Below are 15236 nucleotides of genomic sequence, written 5' to 3' on the forward strand. Positions count from 1 at the left end.
ATTAGAGTTTATTCAGCTCTAATTCAGCTATTTAGAGGGAAGGCTCCCATACCATGCTCCCCTCCGTTACCTTGTTCTCCCACTGTCCCACATTCAAAACTGTCACCTTCAGGACTTCTCAGAAGGCTTCAGAAGCACTTGTGTCACTTAGTCCTTCTGAAGAAGGGTGCATCCGTACTGTGCATGCCGCATGCGCTCTTATTCGGAAGGACTTGGGGACACAGGTACTTCCTAAGCCTGCCTGAGGAGGACTGAAGACATATTCAACCTGCGGGTCAAATAATTTCACGGGGGGAGTGGGAAACGAGGACACAGAGAGAGGACTGGGAATCCACTATCTTTTTTTTGTTTTGCAGCTTGCTTCATAGTAGCTTTATTAAAAAAAGACACTAACACTTTTAGCCTAGTTTCTGGCACATACTGTATATTTTCCTAGCTCTATTTAGCAGTAGCGTAGCTTAGGAGCTCTGGGCCCAAGTTTGAGCTTTACATCGGGCCCCCTCAAGCACTCTATACGTAACAATTGATATGGAGTACCAAAACCTGCCAAGGACAGCTGCAGTGTCAGAGAGGTGTAAGTAGGGGAGGAAAACAGTTTATTAATGATTACAACTAATCACAGCTCATGTAGAGGTGATCGTTACTGGCATGATAGCACCAATCAAGAGATAATATACAAACACAGACAAACACAGAACATTTATATCGCGCTTTTATCCTGGCGGTGGCGGACTCAAAGCGCCAGAGCTGCAGCCACTAGGGCGCGCTCTATAGGCAGTAGCAGTGTTAGGGAGACTTGCCCAAGTTCTCCTACTGAATAGATGCTGGCTTTAGTGGCTTATATATAGTGGGCTCCTCTGGTCCAGGGGCCCTGGTGCAGTCGCTACCTCTGCACCCCTATTGTTATGCGACTGCTATTTAGGTCATATGCTGTCCCCATCCCACACTGCTAGCACTTGTGGTCTCCTGTGCTACTCAACTAGGTCAGGGTTCTGTGTGAGCGTGAATGGAGCAATGCTCAGAAATAAAAGTTGTATTACAATCTCTACACAGATGACGAGAAACAGGGGAAAGAGACACTGAGGCACCAGCAATATTCAGAGTGACAGGGAGCAAGATTATTCGCCACTCTCCCCTGCTTCATCTCCTTCAGCTGCTCTGCATGGAGTCACACTGAGATGGGATTTTTAGCTGCGATGGCATCATTTGGGCATGCAGGAATAAATTACATTATGAGTTCTGAGAAAGGAAGGTGTTGATATTGATATTTAGATAAGCAGCATAAATGGAGCAGCTCATTTTCCCTAGTCACAGGGCATGACTGCATGCAAGTCTCTGCAAACACATCTTTTCATAAGAGCCTAAAGCCAACAAACACAAGTGTTTTCAAAGCTGTGCCCACGCTGTGTCCCTCAACAGGTGACAAGAAGAGGTGCTGACATCTGCATGTCACAGATCCACAGGCAATGTTCAAAGGTGAGAATGACGGAAAAATAAGCTTGTAATATATGCCTGAGGGAAAGCATTACCAGGGGTGTGATGAGCGTTCTCCAAAAATAAGCTTCTGTGCCAGGCAAACTAGGAGGGCTAATGGGGCCATGATCAGCAGGGATGACAGAAAACTGGGCGAGCCATCTCTGATATTGTCAGACTATATTGTTCTGCTACCAGTCAGATCTTCAATTACAATGGCAGTGTGTATTAAGAGAGGCAGAAGCGTAAGTACAGTCTAATTGTCCCCCCAACAAAAATAGGCCCCCGCACCCATCTTCAAGCCCCATTCCCCCTTTCCTTGGGTGGCTGGGGGCTAAAGGGCTCAGTCTTGCAAGCAAATGAAAAGGTAAATGCAGAGCAGCAACAGCGGAGCATATACAGTACATTACCTTCTCTTGCCATTGGGACAGGTCCTCCTCTCTCCTCTTCAATTCAGTGTAGCCATGCGCCTGGCAACCCATCAGCATGCGGCTCATGGAGGGGCAGGGCTATTGTTACACCCCTGGAGAGAGGAACACGTTCTGAGAGAGGCTTCAACTGTAACAGCCACACGGAAAAATATAAATGTCATTTTCTGTACATGGCTGAATTGGGGTTGAAACCTGAAAAAATTGGGTCTTATCATTTTATGTTTTGTATGGACTTTTACAATTGTGCCTATTTGTAATCCCTTGGTGATTATCTGCTGTCCAGGCCATATTTTATTTACTCAAAGAACAATAGTGGTGATTCTAATTTTGTAATTCAAAAAGTAGAATTTTGCTGCCAGAAATTCAACTGTCAACTGAAATTCATTAAAGTCTATGCCACTGATTTTCCAAGTTAATTGTAAAGCTCACAAACATGCCATTGACACCAAATTTGCTATGGGGATTGGGAAAATTATGGGAATATGTTGCAACATTAAAAAAAAATAATGTAGTGAAAACTGCTTATGTTGCTTATGGAGGGGGTATGCAGAGAGGTTATTTTCTGACCCCTTGCTTATTTATTCAGAGAAGGTAAACATAGAGGGGGAGCATAAAAAAACCACCGACACCATAAATAAATATTTTTACATTCAATGGGTTTTTATTGAATTATTCAACATATTGTCATTTGCAATTACTCGGCACATTGTCGTTTGCAATTACTCTGCAGTTCTGGGCAGCTCAGGATGCTGTCATCATTCCACCAATTGCTTGTTGCAGCTGAGCTGCGGCCAGTTAGCCCTGGATTTCCTGCATGCATGTTGTTACATAATACTGCATGTATTTCCTATGGGAGTCCTTTGCATTCACAACCAGCTAGCAAAATGGTAATCAAGCCAGCTCAGGATTGAATGATTACCATTCAGCTGTGTGGAGACTTGCATGCTTGCATCCATTGGTCGATGCCGACATAAAAGTCTGTCTCCCCTTTTAGACCTCGCCCATCATAGCGATCACTATGCCTTTCTGCTGGGCACTGTGCTACTCTATATAGTTCTGTTATTGTAGTTCAATGCAACCCTATTACTTGTGCTTTAGCTAGTTCTTGATAAATATATATGCAGACTTGCTAATATATATTTATCCATTAGTTGAGCACGTTTATTATTTTTCTGTATTATTGTTTATTGCCTAGTTTCCATGCCTGATGGACGTTCATTGCATCTGTGGTGGGTCAGTGAAGTCCATTATCCTGATAGCTTGGATTCTGCCATCACCACGTTGGTGACTGGTAGTATTCCTGCTACTCTAGTTCTGGGAACATAACTATAGGCTGCGGTTGATATTAGTTATGTTCTTTCCTGTAGTTTTCTCTGTGTGGATGCTTGCTGGTGATTGTTGTTAGCCAGCTTGCTCTGCTTCTGTGGACGTGACTGTGAGCTGTGATTGCTACTAGTTACGCTCCAATCTAGTCCTGTCTTGTACCTGTCTGAATTCTTGCTATCGCTAAGGCAGCACAACATTGCACTGCACTGCCATTGTGTCTTACTTGTCTAGTTACACTCCAATCTATAGTCCTGTATTGTACCTGTCTGAGTGCTTGCTATCGCAAGGGCAGCGCAACATCGCACTGCGCTGCCATTGCGTATTATTTGTAGCGATATCGGAAGTCCAGAGCTGCAGTTGCTCTGGGCAGCCTGTGTAGCCTCTTCCATTAATCAGCTACCAGTCTTGTTGCTCTGGGTGGTCAAAGTTTAACCCCCAAGCATTACACTTGTGATTTGTAAACAGACAGTATTGCTTATGCACACAAGCATTACATTGGCATTCCCAAAGTAGATGATAGATAATTTTACATTTTCTCCAGCACTGGGGGGTATAAAAGTATTTCTAATAAAATAAAACATGTATACCTTGCTTTAATCCTTTCCATTCCCATGTTGGACTATGTTGGACTATGTCAGACGTTGGCCTTTTTCTCCATAGTTCCAATGTCAGACATAGTCTGACATACTATAGGAAAACTGGGGGCTGCTAGATTGCGATGTTGCCTGATAAAATCCATCATGGCATCAGCGCCCTAAGTCCGATACTTTGAATGCCGCTGGCCACATCATGCGCGATGTAATATAAATATTACGTGGGCACATTTTGGACTTTACTAGGGGTGCCGTTGCTGGATCTAGTCCAGCATGGTGTCCCCTCCAGCACTACAATGGATTGGGAAGGGTTACATTTAACCCTTTCCCTGCCAAGCACGTACCAGGTACATGTTTGCTGGGAAGGGCTTTAAAGTGGACCTGAACTCAGAACTCCTCTCTGCTCTAAAAGATACACAACAGCATAGGAACCTTTAAACAAAAAATATGTATTTGTTATAGCTGATACAGATCCTAAAATAAATTTGCACATTTTCTACTTCCTGATTCATGGAAGCAGACATATTGTTTACAGCCAGTGCTTTCAAAAGGGCTGATCTGCTTATCTGCCATAGGCAGTCATGTGACACAGGGGAGGATCAAATTACAACTTGTAATTAGACACAAATGAGGGAAAATTATACAGGCCCTCCTCTGCCTCCCTGCGGGCTGGATTAGTGGTGCGGTGGGCAATTACTCATCGATCACTCGCTCCATGCCGGAGGTTCCCTGCTGCAGCTGCCCCTTCTCTTTCCCCTCTACTTCCTGTATGATGTGTGATTACATACTTATCATACAGAGATTGGTAGAGCAGAGGTGCCTGCAGCTGGAGGGAACACTGCATGGTGCAAGCAATCAGGTGAGTAATTAGAACCCGCACCACTGCATTCCAGGCTGGTGGGTCACAGGAGGGGACCCATGTGGAGGGAAGGAGAATGATGTAGGCCCCCCTCCCTGCAGTGGCCCTTAGACCTGCTACTTATACTGGGGGCTGGTATACCTACTACCTATGCTGGGGCAACTGGAGTGGCTCAGCAGCCAGCTTGGGGGGAATTTGGCATCAACCATAAGTCTCCTGATGCCGCTTTAGGGAAGTAAGAGGGGGCTTAGGTCTGTCAGGGGGATCTCCCAGGTTAATTTTGCCCGGGGGCCCCATTGTAAGTAGAACTGCACTGTGAAAATAACTTTACCAGAATTAAACTATAGCCTGTCATCCGCGTATATTACATCAATAGATATAGCCTAAAGCACACCCGCAGTAAAGGTTAGCTGTTTGTGTTGAAATCTCTTCCTGCTAGCATATCCAGCCTGGAGCATAGAAGAAACTTCACAGTCTACCACATACAGTGCAGCAGTGTCTTCAGGGATGGTGGTTTTATCATCTTACAAGCAGTTCAGGGACTGATCAGCTTTGACTGGTCCAGACCAGACTCTTGTTTCTAAATGTCTCTCTTTTTGATTGACAATAGAAAATGTGATTCAGTTTTTTCTCTCACTTTGGGGAAGATCACATATGCTTTTTACCAATGTAACTTTTTTCTTATTTGTAGGACAAAAATAGTTGTAAATGTATTAAATCCGTTATAAATTTCCCTGTGATCAGTAATCCTCCTGACTGCCTATTTACAGAGGCTTCCTCCTCAGTATAGATAGCAGGATGTGCCCCCAGTATTAGGTAGCCCCCTTCGCAGTATAAATAGCAGGAACTGCCCCCAGTATTAGGTAGCCCCCTTCGCAGTATAAATAGCAGGATGTGCCCCCAGTTTTATGTAGCCCCCTTCGCAGTATAGATAGCAGGATTTGCCCCCAGTGTTAGGTAGCCCCCTTCGCAATCTAGATAGCAGGATGTGCCCTCAGTGTTAGGTAGCCCCCTTCTCAGTATGGATAGCAGGATGTGCCCCCAGTATTAGGTAGCCCCCTTCGCAGTATAGATAGCAGGATGTGCCCCCAGTATTAGGTAGCCCCCTTTGCAGTATAGATAGCAGGATGTGCCCCCAGTGTTAGGTAGCCCCCTTCTCAGTATAGATAGCAGGATGTGCCCCCAGTATTAGGTAGCCCCCTTCGCAGTATAGATAGCAGGATGTGCCCCCAGTGTTAGGTAGCCCCCTTCGCAATATAGATAGCAGGATGTGCCCCCAGTATTAGGTAGCCCCCTCCTCAGTATAGATAGCAGGATGTGCCCCCAGTATTAGGTAGCCCCCTTCGCAGTATAGATAGCAGGATGTGCCCCCAGTGTTAGGTAGCCCCCTTCTCAGTATAGATAGCAGGATGTGCCCCCAGTATTAGGTAGCCCCCTTCGCAGTATAGATAGCAGGATGTGCCCCCAGTGTTAGGTAGCCCCCTTCGCAATATAGATAGCAGGATGTGCCCCCAGTATTAGGTAGCCCCCTCCTCAGTATAGATAGCAGGATGTGCCCCCAGTATTAGGTAGCCCCCTTCGCAGTATAGATAGCAGGATGTGCCCCCAGTGTTAGGTAGCCCCCTTCGCAGTCTAGATAGCAGGAAGTGCCCCCAGTATTAAGTAGCCCCCTTCGCAATCTAGATAGCAGGATTTGCCCCCAGTGTTAGGTAGCCCCCTCCTCAGTATAAATAGCAGGATGTGCCCCCAATGTTAGGTAGCCCCCTCCTCAGTATAGATAGCAGGATGTGCCCCCAGTATTAAGTAGCCCCCTTTGCAGTATAGATAGCAGGATGTGCCCCCAGTATTAGGTAGCCCCCTCCTCAGTATAGAGAGCAGGATGTGCCCCCAGTATTAGGTAGCCCCCTTCGCAGTATAGATAGCAGGATGTTCCCCCAGTATTAGGTAGCCCCCTCCTCAGTATAGATAGCAGGATGTTCCCCCAGTATTAAGTAGCCCCCTTCGCAGTATAGATAGCAGGATGTGCCCCCAGTATTAGGTAGCCCCCTTCACAGTATAGATAGCAGGATGTGCCCCCAGTATTAGGTAGCCCCCTTCACAGTATAGATAGCAGGATGTGCCCCCAGTATTAGGTAGCCCCCTTCACAGTATAGATAGCAGGATGTGCCCCCAGTATTAGGTAGCCCCCTTCGCAATATTGATAGCAGGATGTGCCCCCAGTATTAGGTAGCTCCCTTCGCCATATGGATAGCAGGACGTGCCCCCAGTAATAGGTAGCCCCCTTCACAATATAGGTAGCAGGATGTGCCCCCAGTATTAGGTAGGTGTACATATGTAATCGCTGCCGGGAGACTTGGGCGCAGGATACAGTCAGTATATATGGGGAATTCTATATTTCTATGTATATATTTATTTTTGGCAATTCCATAGTAGCATTTAGTATACATTCATTTTTTTGCACATTGTGCCTTTTTCCATATATATATATACCGTATATACTCGCAAGCAAGCCGACCCGCATGTAAGCCGACCCCCCCCCCCCCCACTTTTACCCCAAAAAACAGGAAAAAATTATTGACCCTCATGTAAGCCGGGGGTAGGAAACGCTGGCCGCGTGATCCCCCCAGTATGTCCCAGTATAGCTAGTATAGTGCCCAGTATAGGTAGGTAGTGCTCAGTATAGCTAGTAAAATGCCCCAGTATAGCTAGTATAGTGCTCAGTATAGCTAGTATAGTGCTCATTATAGCTAGTATAGTGCTCAGTATAGCTAGTATAGTGCTCATTATAGCTAGTGAAGTGCCCCAGTTTAGCTAGTATAGTGCTCAGTATAGGTAGGTAGTGCTCAGTATAGCTAGTAAAATGCCCCAGTATAGCTAGTATAGTGCTCAGTATAGCTAGTATAGTGCTCAGTATAGCTAGTATAGTGCTCAGTATAGCTAGTATAGTGCTCAGTATAGCTAGTATAGTGCTCAGTATAGCTAGTGAAGTGCCCCAGTTTAGCTAGTATAGTGCTCAGTATAGTGCCCCATTATAGCTAGTATAGTGCCCCATTATAGCTAGTATAGTGCCCCCAGTATAGCTAGTATAGTGCCCCCAGTATAGCTAGTATAGTGCCCCCAGTATAGCTAATATAGTGCCCCATTATAGCTAGTATAGTGCCCCCAGTATAGCTAGTATAGTGCTCAGTATAGTGCCCCATTATAGCTAGTATAGTGCCCCATTATAGCTAGTATAGTGCCCCCAGTATAGCTAGTATAGTGCCCCATTATAGCTAGTATAGTGCCCCCAGTATAGCTAGTATAGTGCCCCATTATAGCTAGTATAGTGCCCCATTATAGCTAGTATAGTGCCCCATTATAGCTTGTATAGTGCCCCAGTATAGCTTGTATAGTGCCCCATATAGCTAGCATAGTGCCCCATATAGCTAGCATAGTGCCCCAGTATGGGTGGGTGGGTGGGTAGGTGCTGTCCCTCCCCGCTCCACCCGCGGCCGCCGCTGCTATTACCTTAGGCGGCGCCGCTTCCTCTATCCCCGTCCTCCTCCGGTAACTCATTCACAGCAGCGCGCCTCTCGCTGCTGTGATGACGAGGAAACCATAGAGAGCGGCTTCCTGTAGCGGCGATGCCGTTACTATGGGAACCGCTCTCTATGGTTTCCTGCGTCATCACAGCAGCGGGGGGCGCGCTGCTGTGAATGAGTTACCGGAGGAGGACGGGGATAGAGGAAGCGGCGCCGCCTAAGGTAATAGCAGCGGTGGCCGCGGGGGGAGCGGGGAGGGACAGCACCTATCCACCCACCCACCCACCCATGACTCGCAAGCAAGCCGGCCCCCCAACTTTTGGCCCACTTTTGGGGGGTCAAAAATTCGGCTTGCTTGCGAGTATATACGGTATATATATATATATATATATATATATATATATATATATATATATATTTATTTAGTTATTTATTTTTGACACGCTGTGATTATTACCTTGTTCCTATTTGTATGTATATATCTTTTTGGCATTGAGAGGCTACCCCACCTTTTTATCTGACCATTGTATCCTATTCGATTGGTTAATATAATAATATATATATATAATAATAATATACTATAATTATTCTTTGTGGACCCCAGATCCTTGTTGTTTTTATATGTTTTTATCTTTGATGTTTAAATAAAGATGATTTATTACATTCCACTATATATAAATTGTCCAGTGTGGTGCAAATAGGGCAGCCTTCTCTCTTCTTGATTAAATTGCCGCCTGTTTTTGCCCCCTGCACACCTAGTGACATATAATTATTGTAATTATATAATAGAGTAAGTGCCTCAACCTTCAAGCAAGAAGAAGAAGTAGCGCCCTGCCCCCATGGCCGGTCCAAGCAAGAAGAAGGGGCTGGTCCAAGCAAGAAGAAGAAGTAGTATTATATCAAACCAAGGGCAAAGAGGGATAATTTGCATATTCAGTAGCAGTGCATTGTGGGTAACCACAAATGTTCACTTATAGCTGAATTATTGCAGATTTGCTTCTGTTTTAAGAAGGAAAATTACACCAAGCTTTGCTTTTTTTAGTAGGAGGGCTTTTTGGTCTCTTTTATCCTCCTGTACATTCTTAGTAGTTTGGGTCACCCTGAGCTGCTTGGTTACTCTGTTGTACTGGTCCAAGCCCTATCTCATACAGCCTTATCAATTAGAGATGGGAAGTTTGGATGTTTTCAATGATCCGGATGATTCGAATCGGATCATTGAAAAGATCCAGATCTTTGATCCGAATCTCGGATCATTTTACTACGGAAGCATTCGGGGGTGAAATGACTAGCAGGACAGGAGAAGGGGAGGGGGGTGGACACACAGAGAAGGGGAGAAGATGGACAGAGGGCAGGGAGTGGACAAAGAAGGGAGGAGGGGAGAGCAGAGAGCAAAAATGTTTGTTTGCACACAATACCCACATGCTGCAATCATATACTTTACATATATTTTACCTATATGTTCATCTGTACACTTTGAATGTAAAGTAGCACAGTGAAAGAAAGCATTCCCCAAAGCATTCCCAGAAGATAAGTGCAGCTGTTTAGAGCGAGTGCAGGAGGATCATATTGCACTGCAATCACAGTGCCTGCAAAGTTACTGAGCTGTGCTGAGCTGAGCCAAAAGCTTCCAATGTGTTCACTGTGCACAACTACGGAACAGACAGCCTGTAATGAGCAGCACGTTATAGCCAGTATGTGTGCTCTACACATATCTGGCAGTGGCACCGATGTCCCCTCTCTCTCATATACCTGTCCCTGCAAGGCTGGCTCCCCTCCAACTGAGCGATCCATCTCTGCTCTGATTCCAGGACCCCGCTGCCTGCTGAGAGGGGGGCGTGTCGCTCCTGGCCCTGCCCCTTTTGCGATCCAAATCACTCATTTTGATGAGTCGGATGATTCGACTCACAAAAGAGGTTCATGATCCAGACAACACTATTATCAATCCCTGCTATGTACTGATGAGGACCAAATGTCTGAAATAGACTGTCACATGTGGGTTTGATATGACTGTGTAAAACTTAAAGCTATAGTCTTGCTTGACTTACCAAAGGTGAAAAGGAATAATTTGCATATATAGTAGCGGTGCATTGTGGGTAATCACAAATGTTCACTTATAGCTGAATTATTGCAGATTTGCTTCTGTTTTAACCACTTAAGGCCGCCCCCAGCCGATGGGCGGCGGCAAAGTCCGGGCCCAAATGACCGCAATACGCCCATCGGCGGGGGCGGCTGCGGGAGTGGCTATGCGGCGATCGCGTCATTTGTGACGCGATCAGCCGCCGGGGACTGGCTCCGCCCACCGTTCGCTGTAACCCGCCGGCCGTTCGGAAGCGCCGGCGGGTTACTAGCACCCGGATCGCCGCTGAAACAAGGTATAATAGGCTTTGTAATGTATACAAAGCCTATTATACTGGCTGCCTCCTGCCCTGGTGGTCCCAGTGTCCGAGGGACCACCAGGGCAGGCTGCAGCCACCCTAGTCTGCATCCAAGCACACTGATTTCCCCCCCCTGCCCCCTGATCGCCCACAGCACCCCTCAGACCCCCCCTGCCCACCCCCCAGACCACTGTTTGCACCCAGTCACCCCCCTAATCACCCATCAATCACTCCCTGTCACTATCTGTCAACGCTATTTTTTTTTTAGTCCCTAATCTGCCCCCTACTCCCTCCTGATCACCCCCAACCCCTCAGATAGTCCCCAGACCCCCCCCCCCCCTGTGTACTGTATGCATCTATCCCCCCTGATCACCTGTCAATCACCCGTCAATCACCCCCTGTCACTGCCACCCATCAATCAGCCCCTAACCTGCCCCTTGCGGGCAATCTGATCACCCACCCACACCAATAGATCGCCCGCAGATCCGACATCAGATCACCTCCCAAGTGCAGTGTTTACATCTCTTCTCTCCTCTAAACACCCACTAATTACCCATCAATCACCCATCAATCACCCCCTATCACCACCTGTCACTGTTACCCATCAGATTAGACCCTAATCTGCCCCTTGTGGGCACCCAATCACCCGCCCACACGCTCAGATTGCCCTCAGACCACCCCTTATCAATTCGCCAGTGCAATATTTACATCTGTTATTCCCTGTAATAACCCACTGATCACCTGTCAATCACCCATCAATCACCCCCTGTCACTGCCACCCATCAATCACCCCCTGTCACTGCCACCCATCAATCAGCCCCTAACCTGCCCCTTGCGGGCAATCTGATCACCCACCCACACCAATAGATCGCCCGCAGGTCCGACATCAGATCACCTCCCAAGTGCAGTATTTACATCTCTTCTCTCCTCTAAACACCCACTAATTACCCATCAATCACCCCCTATCACCACCTGTCACTGTTACCCATCAGATTAGACCCTAATCTGCCCCTAGGGCACCCAATCACCCGCCCACACCTCAGAACGCCCTCAGACCCCAGCCCTGATCACCTCGCCAGTGCATTGCTTGCATCTATTTCCCCCCTCTAATCACACCTTGAGACACCCATCAATCACCTCCTGTCACCCCCTAGCACACCTACCCATCAGATCAGGCCCTAATTTGCCCCGTGTGGGCTCCTGATCACTCGGCCAAACCCTCAGATCCCCCTCAGACCCCCTTCCGATCACCTCCCCAGTGCATTGATTGCATCTATTTTCCCCTCTAACCGCCCCCTGAGACACCCATCAATCACCTCCTGTCACCCCCCAAGTACTCCTATCCATCAGATCAGGCCCAATACATCCTGTCATCTAAGAGGCCACCCTGCTTATGACCGGTTTCACAAAATTTGCCCCAGAGCCGGGACAAGGTCCTCCAGCACCCAAGGCTGAGACACCAAAATGCGCCCCTCCATTCCTGCCACCCCAGCCATCACACATTGATTGCTATTAGACTAAGAGGTGCCACAGGGCCCACAATTTACCTAACACCTTAATCTTTAGTTATCTGGCTTGCACTTGTCACTGCCATGTATCCCCTTTTCTTATTTCTTTCTGGGAATGACAGCTCAATGAATTCTGTGCCCCCTCCTACACTGCACCCTGAGGCTGGAGCCTCTCCAGCCTATGCCTCGGCCCGGCCCTGATTTGCCCCCTCATAGACCACCTGTCATCAAAATTTGCAGATGCTTATACCCCTGAACAGTCATTTTGAGAAATTTGGTTTCCAGACTACTCACAGTTTTGGGCCCATAAAATGCCAGGGCAGTATAGGAACCCCACAAGTGACCCCATTTTAGAAAGAAGACACCCCAAGGTATTCTGTTAGGTGTATGATGAGTTCATAGAAGATTTTATTTTTTGTCAAAAGTTAGCGGAAATTGGATTTTTATTGTTTTTTTCACAAAGTGTCATTTTTCACTAACTTGTGACAAAAAATAAAATCTTCTATGAACTCACCATACCCCTAACGGAATACCTTGGGGTGTCTTCTTTCTAAAATGGGGTCACTTGTGGGGTTCCTATACTGCCCTGGCATTTTAGGGGCCCTAAACCGTGAGGAGTAGTCTAGAAAACAAATGCCTCAAAATGACCTGTGAATAAGACGTTGGGCCCCTTAGCGCACCTAGGCTGCAAAAAAGGGTCACACATGTGGTATCGCCATACTCAGGAGAAGTAGTATAATGTGTTTTGTGGTGTATTTTTACACATACCCATGCTGGGTGGGAGAAATCTCTCTGTAAATGGACAATTGTGTGTAAAAAAAAATCAAAAATGTGTCATTTACAGAGATATTTCTCCCACCCAGCATGGTTATAGGTAAAAATACACCACAAAACACATTATACTACTTCTTCTGAGTACGGCGATACCACATGTGTGACACTTTTTTGCAGCCTAACTGTGCTAAGGGGCCCAAAGTCCAATGAGTACCTTTAGGATTTCACAGGTCATTTTGAGACATTTGGGTTCAAGACTACTCCTCACGGTTTAGGGCCCCTAAAATGCCAGGGCAGTATAGGAACCCCACAAGTGACCCCATTTTAGAAAGAAGACACCCCAAGGTATTCTGTTAGGTGTATGATGAGTTCATAGAAGATTTTATTTTTTGTCGCAAGTTAGCGGAAATTGATATGTATTGTTTTTTTTTCACAAAGTGTCATTTTCCGCCAACTTGTGACAAAAAAAAATCTTCTATGGACTCACCATACTCCTAACAGAATACCTTGGGGTGTCTTCTTTCTAAAATGGGGTTACTTGTGGGTTTCCTATACTGCCCTGGCATTTTAGGGGCCCTAAACCGTGAGGAGTAGTCTAGAAAACAAATGCCTCAAAATGACCTGTGAATAGGACGTTGGGCCCCTTAGCGCACCTAGGCTGCAAAAAAGTGTCACACATGTGGTATCGCCGTACTCAGAAGAAGTAGTATAATGTGTTTTGGGGTGTATTTTTATACATACCCATGCTGGGTGGGAAAAATCTCTCTGTAAATGGACAATTGTGTGTAAAAAAAATCAAATAATTGTCATTTACAGAGATATTTATCCCACCCAGCATCTGTATGTGTAAAAATACACCCCAAAACACATTATACTACTTCTTCTGAGTACGGCGATACCACATGTGTGGCACTTTTTTGCACCCTAACTGCGCTAAGGGGCCCAAAGTCCAATGAGTACCTTTAGGATTTCACAGGTCATTTTGCGACATTTGGTTTCAAGACTACTCCTCACGGTTTAGGGCCCCTAAAATGCCAGGGCAGTATAGGAACCCCACAAATGACCCCATTTTAGAAAGAAGACACCCCAAGGTATTCCGTTAGGAGTACGGTGAGTTCATAGAAGATTTTATTTTTTGTCACAAGTTAGCGGAAAATGACACTTTGTGAAAAAAAACAATTAAAATCAATTTCCGCTAACTTGTGACAAAAAAAAAATCTTCTATGAACTCACCATACTCCTAACGGAATACCTTGGGGTGTCTTCTTTCTAAAATGGGGTAATTTGTGGGGTTCCTATACTGTCCTGGCATTTTAGGGGCCCTAAACCGTGAGGAGTAGTCTTGAAACCAAATTTCTCAAAATGACCTGTGAAATCCTAAAGGTACTCATTGGACTTTGGGCCCCTTAGCGCAGTTAGGGTGCAAAAAAGTACCACACATGTGGTATCGCCGTACTCAGGAGAAGTAGTATAATGTGTTTTGGGGTGTATTTTTCCACATACCCATGCTGAGTGGGAGAAATATCTCTATAAATAGACAATTGTGTGTAAAAATAATTAAAAAATTGTCATTTACGGAGATATTTCTCCCACCCAGCATGGGTATGTGTAAAAATACACCCCAAAACACATTATACTACTTCTCCTGAGTACGGCAATCCAACATGTGTGGCACTTTTTTGCAGCCTAACTGCGCTAAGGGGCCCAAAGTCCAATGAGCATCTTTAGGCTTTACAGGGGTGCTTACAATTAGGCACCCCCCAAAATGCCAGGACAGTGAACACACCCCACAAATTACCCCATTTTGGAAAGTAGACACTTCAAGGTATTCAGAGAGGAGCATAGTGAGTCCGTGGCAGATTTCATTTTTTTTTTGTCGCAAGTTAGAAGAAATGGAAACTTTTTTTTTTTTTTTGTCACAAAGTGTCATTTTCCGCTAACTTGTGACAAAAAATAAAATCTTCTATGAACTCACCATGCCTCTCACTGAATACTTTGGGATGTCTTCTTTCCAAAATGGGGTCATTTGGGGGGTATTTGTACTATCCTGGAATTTTAGCCCCTCATGAAACCTGACAGGTGCGCAGAAAAGTCAGAGATGCTTGAAAATGGGAAAATTCACTTTTGGCACCATAGTTTGTAAACGCTATAACTTTTACCAAATCCAATAAATATACAATGAATGTTTTTTTTTATCAAAGACATGTAGCAGAATAACTTTCGCGCTCAAATGTATAGGAAATTTTACTTTATTTGAAAAATGTCAGCACAGAAAGTTAAAAAAGTCATTTTTTTGACAAAATTCATGTCTTTTTTGATGAATATAATAAAAAGTAAAACTCGCAGCAGCAATCAAATAGCACCAAAAGAAAGCTG

The 15236-nt window shown here is 45.7% G+C and overlaps 1 long non-coding RNA gene across 1 annotated transcript in view; it reads left to right on the forward strand.

Moving 5' to 3' along the window:
- The first annotated feature begins 1317 nt into the window (after positions 1-1317).
- The window catches only part of LOC137522664 (uncharacterized), a 195135-nt gene continuing 181216 nt past the window's right edge, over positions 1318-15236 (forward strand). Inside the window, exon 1 of the long non-coding RNA XR_011022390.1 lies at positions 1318-1476. This is a non-coding gene — a long non-coding RNA (uncharacterized lncRNA). The remainder of the gene's footprint in view (positions 1477-15236) is intronic.

Source organism: Hyperolius riggenbachi, chromosome 6, assembly GCF_040937935.1.
Source record: "Hyperolius riggenbachi isolate aHypRig1 chromosome 6, aHypRig1.pri, whole genome shotgun sequence".
Lineage (NCBI taxonomy): Eukaryota > Metazoa > Chordata > Amphibia > Anura > Hyperoliidae > Hyperolius > Hyperolius riggenbachi.